Genomic DNA, 9676 nt, shown 5'->3' with positions numbered 1-9676 from the left:
AGTTAAATCTGATGGTGTACAGAATACGTAACTATGATAGAATTCCCATAATGTATTGCATATATCCAGGGCCCTATTCAGATAATTAATCTGTGTGCTTGCACAGACTATAAGGCTTAGCAGAAGAATTAAAGCGAAAGGATTCCAGCGCGGACTTTCAAACAAAAAGCAATGTAGTGAGAATACCCAGGGCTTTAAAAACAGGTTACTGGAAAGGCACTAGTTACAGAGCATATTGTTTTGTAAATATCTATCTGTCCATGGCAAGATCTCACCACAAAGATTACCAAAGACACAGTGACCACAAAGGTTTCAACAAACATCAAATGTGAACAATTAGTTTGTGACATACTTTACTCAAGGTCTGTGTCTCCTTTTCTTTTGAATCATGAAGGACCAACATTGTAGACTCTTGACAACTTAGTGAGTTTCCAACTTTCTCATGAAGATTTAATTTTTCCTACAGAAAGTATAAAGAAAAATAGCACTTGCTAGGACACATAGATCTTCTAAAATAGTTACTACTGCAGCCAGAGTAAATATAAGCAGCCAGTTTAGCCATATCCTTGATTGCTAGAGGACATCTACATTTCTTATCCTATTCATAGCCTCCACTGTCAAGCCATTGATGGCATAGTGAATCCTTCTTGGGCTTTAAATCTCACCATCATTATCCTCTATCTAACTCCCAGTGGTATTATCTGTCTAGCTTGCTCCAAACATTCACTAAAACATACCTGGCAACCCCGAATGAAAATGAATTCCTGGTCTTCTGTAGTCAAAGAATCACCAGCTAACATCCCTTTACTGATCATCCAGTACAGCATGCAAATATCTAAGATTAGAGCCAACCAAATGCACTGCTTCCTCCAGAAAATGTTCAACTGTTGCCTCCCCAATATGACCTTGAGCTCTAACCACCCCAGAACCCAAGCCCTATTACTCTGGAGGTTCTTGGCACAGGAGTGATAACTTTAACTCTTTATTTAAAGACCCATACAGTGTAGTTTGCAAGTAGATTTTGATAGAGGGAACTGTGTAAGATCAGCACCTGGACATGCCTGGTGGGTGCTTTTATTTTTACTTTTTTCAATCTGTTATTCTTGGAAAGTATAAGTTCTGTGTAATTTACTTTAATTCATAATTTTACTCAAGGTAAATGATCTCAAAGCTTTATTCCAGTCATCTTACATGCCTCTTTTCCCAAACAGGTAATGCCTCCTACTACCCACATTTTCTCTCTATCAGGAATCATATTTACTTCTGAACAGTTAAATTATAGATGACATGAAGCATAAAATCACCCAGTTATAGACTCCTCTTATCTAGGACTTACTTCTCTGCTTCTTTGCTTACCTTAAAGTGGCTAATATATCCAAATGAGGTTTTCCAAACCACAATTTATAATTCAGTTCATCACCTCATCAGCTTTTTTCACTTATTTCATTTTAGCATTTACTTTTACCTTTTCATTAAATGACTCGTAAACTTACTGATTGCTCAAACAGATTTATTTGAATTCTTAATTAGTCTCTGAAGCATTCTATGCCTTCAATATGTCTTCTTACAATGTGATTATCTTTTCTTTCTTTTTATTTATATTTTTAAGGTTTTAAGACCACATGGCTTTTAGTCCTATTTTTCTGAACATTCTTTCACAAGTATCTTCATTGAATCCTCTTTCTCTGACTGTACTCTCACTGTTGGCATTCCTCAGAATTTCAAATTGAGCCTCTTCAAGATCCTTGTAAACAAACTACACATCCAGTCCCAAACTGACTAATCTTAAGTGATCAGTTTTCTCAGATATCAAGCAGTACATATTTTGGCAATTAACTAAGAAACTACCAAAATAATGCAAATATATCACCATTTAAGCTTTTGAAGGGAACTTAAAATTTTAGTCTAACCAAAATTTTAGTCTTGACTTACTACAGAAAACAAGATACGAAAGGTTTAAAGGATCAAATGAAATCTGAACTATCCCAGAAATATTTTAAGATAAAATGAATTTTTGGATTTTGTAACTACTGCTATTTGGTACAATTTTATTGATACATGATTTTTCTTTAAACTAAGTGAAAGCAATAAATTATGCTTTGGAAATGAGTATAAGACTTGAGATCATGATCTCTCATGTTGCTACGGAAATGTCTAATTTCTACTTTTTTAACACAGATTAATTTTTTTCATATGCTCAATTTAAGTATTATTCAATTTTCCTCTCTGTGGCCTTTTGCTTAAGGAGTAATTACATTGCTGACATTTGTAATTAAAACAGTGCTATGTATTTTAGAAAGCATTAAGCCTGCCATTGATTTTAGATTCTGAATTAATTTTTGGTTGATGAATCAGAATATGTCTTAATACTCTATAAGCCCTATATATATATTAGCAAACAATTTAAATCCTGTAGTATTCAGATAAAATATTAAATTTATTTAATCAACAGCATCATTGGAAATTAAAACACTTTTACAACAAAACAGATTTTTTAAAATGTGTAGTGTATTATAATTGTTAAAAACTCAAGCTTTGAATGAAAAGACCCCCCCAAACAGGCTTTGTGTGAGCAACATGGCTGTTTATTCACCTGAGTGCAGGTGGGCCAAGGCCAAAAAAGGGCAAAGGGCCTTAGCAAAGGGCAGTGGGATAGGAGTTGGTTTTACAGGTTTGGGGTGGGCAGTGGAAAGTTACAGAGTAAGATCAGTTACAGTGGTGGGGGTAGGGTCAAAGAGTATACATTACCATAAGTTTAGTTACAATGGCGAGTAGGGGTGAGGCAGAAGAGCAGTTAAGATGGCAGGATGGGTGAGAGGTATTCACGTTATCATAATAAGAGTTAAGACGGCACGGTTGGGTGAGGGGCTTGTCCGGGGAAAGCTCCGCTGGGCAATCAGGGACAATGGTGAATGCAGGCGGTGGGTGGGAGAGGATCAGACGATCAGACGATCAGCGGAGGCAGGAAGGACTTCAGCAGACCTTCAGGCTCCAGGATTGCATATGGAAACCTCACAATAATGAAGATGTATATCATAAAATAATGTTACTTTACAGTGGAAAAATCACAGATTAAATGTTTTAGAATTCTCAAAGCTCTAAAAATAATCTACAATTTATTATATACTTATTAAAAATGTTTCCAAATGAAGGCAAATGTTTCAAATTAATAAGAAGCTACAAACCACTTAACCAAGACATTGAGAGTGTTGAAGTGTCATGAAACATGCTGCTAAAAAAATGATATTGAGGACGGAATGCACACATCAACTGAATGGCATTATGAATTCTGAAAATGCAGATCATAGTCATAGAGGATTAAGGAATGTAGTAATCTCTAGATGAGAACAAAGCAGACGTTTAGCCAGGCACGGAAACAAAAGAATTTTACATAGAAATTCTCCCAACTGGCAGGGGCAAGATGGCCATGAATAGGAACAGCCTCCCTGGGCAGCTCTCAGTGAGATCCATTCAGAAGGCAGGTGATTGCCACATATACAACCGAGATACCTGGTTCATCTTATTGGGATGAGTTAAACAGTGGGTGCATCCCAAGGAGGGCGAGCTGAGGCAGGGGGATGCTGCCACACCCAGGAAGTGCAAGGGGCTGGGAAACTCCCTCTCCTAGCCAAGGAAAGCCATTAAGGACAGTTTCCTACACTCTTGCCAGACACTGCACTTTTCCCATGGTCTTTACAGCCCGCAGACCAGGAAATTCCCTCTGGTACCAACACAACCACTAGGGTCCTGGGTTTCTGGCACAAAACTGGCCAGCTGTTTGGGCAGAAACTGAGCTAGTCCTCAGCAGTTTTTTTGTCTTGTTTTGTTTTTTTTTAATACCCCAGTGACAGCTGGAGCGCCAGTGAGAGAACTGTTCAATCCCATGGAAAGGGGGCTGAAGCCAGGGAGCCAAGTAGTCTGGCTCAGTGGTCCCACCCACACAGAAATCAGCAGGCTAAGATCCATTGGGTTAAAATTCTCCCAGTTAGCACAGCAGTCTGAGCTCCACTTGGGTGGTCTGAGCTAGGTTGGGGGACGGGCGTCCACCATTGCTGAGGCTCCAGTAGGCAGTTTCAATCTCACTGTGTAAGGAAAGCAGGTGGGAAATCCAAACTGGATGGAGCCCAACACATATCAGCAACTGAAGGCACTGTCTCACTAGATGGCCTCACTGGACAGAGCATCTCTGAAAAAAGGCAGCAACCAATCAAGGACATATAAAAATAAAGCCCCCACCTTCCTGGGAAGGAACACCTGGGAAAAGAGGAGGTAGTGGATACAGCTTCAGCAGACCTAAATGTCCCTGACTGGCAGCTCTGAAGAGAGCAGTGGATTTCCCAACACAGCACTCGAGGTCTGATAAGGGACAGATTGTCTTCTTAAGTGACTACCTGACCCCTGTGTATCCTGACTGGAAGACACCTCCTAGTAGGGGGTCAACAGACACGTCATACAAGAGAGCTCTGGCTGGCATCTGGCAGGCATCCCTCTGGGACAAAGTTACTAGTGGAAAGAACAGGCAGCAATACTTGCTGTTCTAGCTACTATTGACTTTCTTCACAGAATTGGAAAAAAACACTTTGAATTTCATATGGAACCAAAAAAGAGCCTGCATAGCCAAAACTATTCTAAGCAAAAAACAAAACAAAACTGGAGGCATCATACTACCTGACTTCAAACTATACTACAAGGCTACAATAACCAAAACAGCATGGTACTGTTACCAAAACAGATATATATGTATACACCAATGGAACAGAACAGAGGCCTCAGGAATAACAACACACACCTACAACCATCTGATCTTTGACAAACCAGACAAAGACTAGCAATGGAGAAAGGATTCCTTATTTAATAAATGGTGTTGGAAAAACTGGCTAGCCATGTGCAGAAAGCTGAAACTTGACCCCTTCCTTACACCTTATACAAACGTTAATTCCAGATAGATTAAAGATTTAAATGTAAAACCTAAAACCATAAAAGCCCTAGAAGAAAAGCTAGGCAATACCATTCAGGATATAGGCATGGGCAAAGACTTCATGACTAAAACACCAAAAGCAATGGCAACAAAAGCCAAAATAGACAAATGGGATCTAATTAAACTTAATAGCTTCCACACAGCAAAAGAAACTCTCACCAGAGGAAACAGGCGACCTACAGAATAGGAGAAAAATTTTGCAGTTTATTCATCTGACAAAGGCCTAATATTCAGAGTCTACAAAGAACTTAAATATACAGGAAAAATCAACCCCATCAACATGTGGGTGAAGGACATAAACAGACACACCTCAAAAGTAGACATTTAAGCAGCCAACAAATATATCACTGGTCATTAGAGAAATGCAAATCAAAACCACATTGAGATACCATCTCACATCAGTTAGAATGATGATCATTAAAAAATCTGGAGACAAGAGATGCTGCAGAGGATATGTAGAAATAGGAACATTTTTATACTGTTGGTGGGAGTGTAAAATTGTTCAACCATTGTGGAAGACAGTGTGGCAATTCCTCAAGGATCTAAAACTAGAAATACCGTTTGACCCGGCAATCCCATTACTGGCTATATACTCAAATAATTATAAATCATTCTATTATAAAGACACATGAACACATATGTTTATTGTGACATTGTTCACAATAGCAAAGACTTGGAACAAACCCAAATGCCCATCAGTGATAGACTGGATAAAGAAAATGTGGCACATACACACCATGGAATACCATGTAGCCATAAAAAGGATGAGTTCATGTCGTTTGCAGGAACATGGATGAAGCTGGAAACCATCATTCTCAGCAAACTAAAGCAAGAACAGAAAAGCAAACACTGCATATTCTCGCTCATAAATGGAAGTTGAACAATGAAAACACATGAACACAGGGAGGGAAACATCACACACTGGGGAGTGGCAGGGGGTGGGAGGACTAGGAGCAGGATAGCATTAGGAGAAATACCTTATATAGATGAGGATGATGGATGCAGCCAACCACCATGGCACATGTATACTTATGTAGCAAACCTGCATGTTCTGTACATGTAACCCAGAACTTAAAGTACCAAAAAAAAAAAAAAAAAAGAAAGAAAGAAATTTTATCTACCAATGCTCGGAAAGTTAGAGGTAGATTCTTATGTATTTAGACCTTTATTACATAATGCAGGAGTGATTGTGATCCATTTATGACAATCATGTACAACACAACTTTGATTTCCAGGAAAACCCTAAAGTGAACAAATAAAGTCAGCAGGTATGTCCTCAGTGAATGGCAGGAGGGGAAAGGTATAGTTTCTACAGTTACTTCATAGTACAAAAAGACTTTAAAATTAAGGATATCCCTAGAATATAATCTTTATTATGGTTACCTACTTATATCTCTCCTAGTATTTTACTTTTTCTGTAATCTTTACATTATAATGTTAAATATGCCTAAAGAATCATTTTTATATTTATAGTATATGTTATATTGTTACCTGCATTTAATGTTTAAATATGCCTTAATTACAAATGACACATAGTCAGATTACAGATTACAATATTACAAATAGTCGCATATACAGTTTCTCAGAAATAAGCCCCTTTATATTGAATACGGACCTTTAATTAACTTCATTACATTTTTAAAGCTTATTTTTGTATTCTCTAGTCTTAACAACATAAACTGAACTTTTCTCTAATAATTCTCTTTGATTTAAATTTCCTCCGCTATTAAGAAGTTCGAGCATTCCATGTATGGTTGGAGGTGGACTGTGATTTTGCCCACTATAAAGTACTATAGGTGGTAATATATGTTTTCAAAGTTTTCATTTTATTTTTTAATTTGAGACTCCTTCAGCTAATTCTCATAATTTGCAGCTCCGGGCATTAACCAGTGGGTAGAATTTAATGCTAAAAGCAGCAGGTGTTATTAATGCAAATACATCAGCGGCATCCAATTCTAATGTAGGAGATATGATGGTTGAGAAGAGGGAAAGTTATGGCCTTTGTTATTGTTTAGTGAGTGTTTTTCAAATTGACAGAAACAAGCAAATTTACACCCCATTAGGGAATTTTTAAAAATCATAATAATGGGGAGGCGCCAAAGAGGCCAAAATATTAAATAGTAAATCTACATTTGTATAAAAACTGCAATTATTGGTCTCACTAAGGAAGAATATTCCTCAGTAATCACTAAATTTTTTGAAATTAAAATGAAATAAGCTCTTTGACACCTCTTTAATCAAGCTCTTTAATCAAGGGAAATAATGGTTCATTTCTGTTTTTAAATTAAATTTATTTCAGAACTATTTTAAAATTACAAAATTTTTATTTTAGCCAATATTGTCTCTTTGTACAGATTTGAATTTGAAAGATTGGCTCAGTATAGAAAGCATTTGAATCTGATACTGGAATGTGTAAATACAGATCTGTGTACATATGTAAAATGTTCTATATTACATTGAAAAATGTTGAGTGATATAAAAATTGTAAAGTAAGAGAAATTCAAATTTAACGTTTGTATTTATATAAACATCAGAAAATTCAATTACTAAATGCTAAAGACCAATACATTTTATAACGAATGGTACATATTTTTGTGTTATTTTCATTGTATTATACTCAGTTATTTTACTTAACATTCATATTTCTTGTTTGTGCAGCTGTAACAAATTGCCACAGACTGGATAATTTATATGTAATAGAAATTTATTTCTTACCATTTTGAAGGTCAGAAAGTCTAAGACCAGGGAACCAACAGGTTCAGTATCTAGTGAAGGCTATTTTCTGGTTCCAAGATGGTTCCTTGTTGCTGCATCCACCTGAGGGGAGGAAGGCTGTGTCCTCACATGGTGGCAGGGACAAAAGGGCTAGAGGGCTGAACACTGTGTGGAGCCTCTTTCTTCTATAAGGGCATTAATCTCACTCAGACGGAGGAGCATTCATTACTTGATATCCTCCTAAAAAGCCCTACTTCCTAATACTATTGAATTAGAGATTCAGCTTCAAACTGAATTTTGAAGAAACACAAGCATTCAACCTGTAGCACACATACTGTTGGTATAGACATACATTAGTAAAATCTTTCTCTAAAAGCATAGCAAAATGAGTGAAAGAAAAAATGCAGCATAGAATTTGATATACGAGTTCATGTGTGGCAAATACATGCTCTAGATAGGTTGATAAATGGCCATGAAAAAAGATAGAAGAAAGTTATTGCAACTTTTCTTAAGTTGGAAAGTATGGAATGGTGAATGGATAAATAAATGAGAGCATTTCAGATAGGAATAAATACTATAAAGGAGGTGAAATAGTATTATAGTTGAGCATCAGGAGAATAGGCTAATTTAAGGAAGGTGTTCAGGGATAGCTTCTCTGTGGATGTGACATTTCATTAGGTTTTTAAATAATGAGGAGTACCTTACCACTTCAATAATCCTAGACAAATAGTTATGTGAGAGTAATAAAGAACTAGGATGAAAATAAGCTTGAAATTTTTAAGGATAAGAAAAATGGTCAGTGTATGTGAGGTGAGTGTAAGAATGGTAGGAGAGAGAAAGGGACATTGGAACATTAGATCGGCTGGTCAAATCTATGATAGGAAAACCTGAAGATAAAAACCTCTTTTAATGATAGGTAATTTCCAAAAGTTGTAATCCAACTTTTAGAAATTATAAAATCAGGATATCAGTTTGTAATCAGATGATCAGCCCCTAAGAAGGATTTTGGATCTCTTTAAATGTACAAGAAAGCCACTGGAAATGTTACAGGATCACCACAAATGTATTAATATTTCCTGAGACCATCTCTTCCTTGGGAGAAAGTATGTGATTTAATATGGGATGTATGCATACACACATATAGCTTCTGATGTATCTCCCTGCTTATATGAAGGCTTCCTGCATCTATTTTTATTATATATATATGATCTCTGGAACACATTTCAACACTTAATTAATATATTTGTGTTTACCTATAAACTAAATGTAAAAGTATGACCTTGACAGTTCAATTTTAACAATTAGAAAAAGCTCAATGTATTGTACAAATAATCATTTTAGAGAAACTAAAGGGCAATGAAAAAATAGAATTGAAATTTCAAGATAGGAACCTCTTCTTTGGTGAGCTGACTATCCTATCAGTGGCTACTGTTTATCTTGGTGGCAAATGCTGATTATGTTCTGGAACCACATTGGGCCTTGGCTCTGGGTCCGGCATGATTCGTGTAAATGAACACAACTAAAGAAAAAAAAAAACAGAAACAAAAAACAAACAAGAAAAGCTGGTAAATCTTTTGTAATTTGTGCAGGGCTGATAGGGGAAAGGGGAAATTGGAAAAATGAGAAAACCCGAATATAGTCAGTTTTCCCTAATGGACAGATTCTGAATCTTGACCTGCCTGTAGGTGGCTGGGGAGCTAGTAAGCCAAATAATAGCTCCCATAATCATGTAGTACTTAGGAAATAACCCCTAGATAAACGGGGCTTGCTTCAAAATACAGTTCATTTTCTCTTTGAGGCATCTGCCATAGTTAGACGCAGCAGGAGCAAGAGACGGAAGAGTGAAACTCAAAGCTTCCGACAGTCAGAATTTCCCAGGCTTTCAGAGTTGAGGAAAAAGAATAATAGGCTTTCAACCCAAAGCTTGAGATTTTTCTATGAATATGCCCCAAGAACAAAAGCCAGCCAGAGTTAGGTTGACTC

The sequence above is a fragment of the Callithrix jacchus genome, chromosome 21 (genome assembly GCF_049354715.1).
Source record: "Callithrix jacchus isolate 240 chromosome 21, calJac240_pri, whole genome shotgun sequence".
Taxonomy (NCBI): domain Eukaryota; kingdom Metazoa; phylum Chordata; class Mammalia; order Primates; family Cebidae; genus Callithrix; species Callithrix jacchus.
This window is presented reverse-complemented; position numbering follows the sequence as displayed.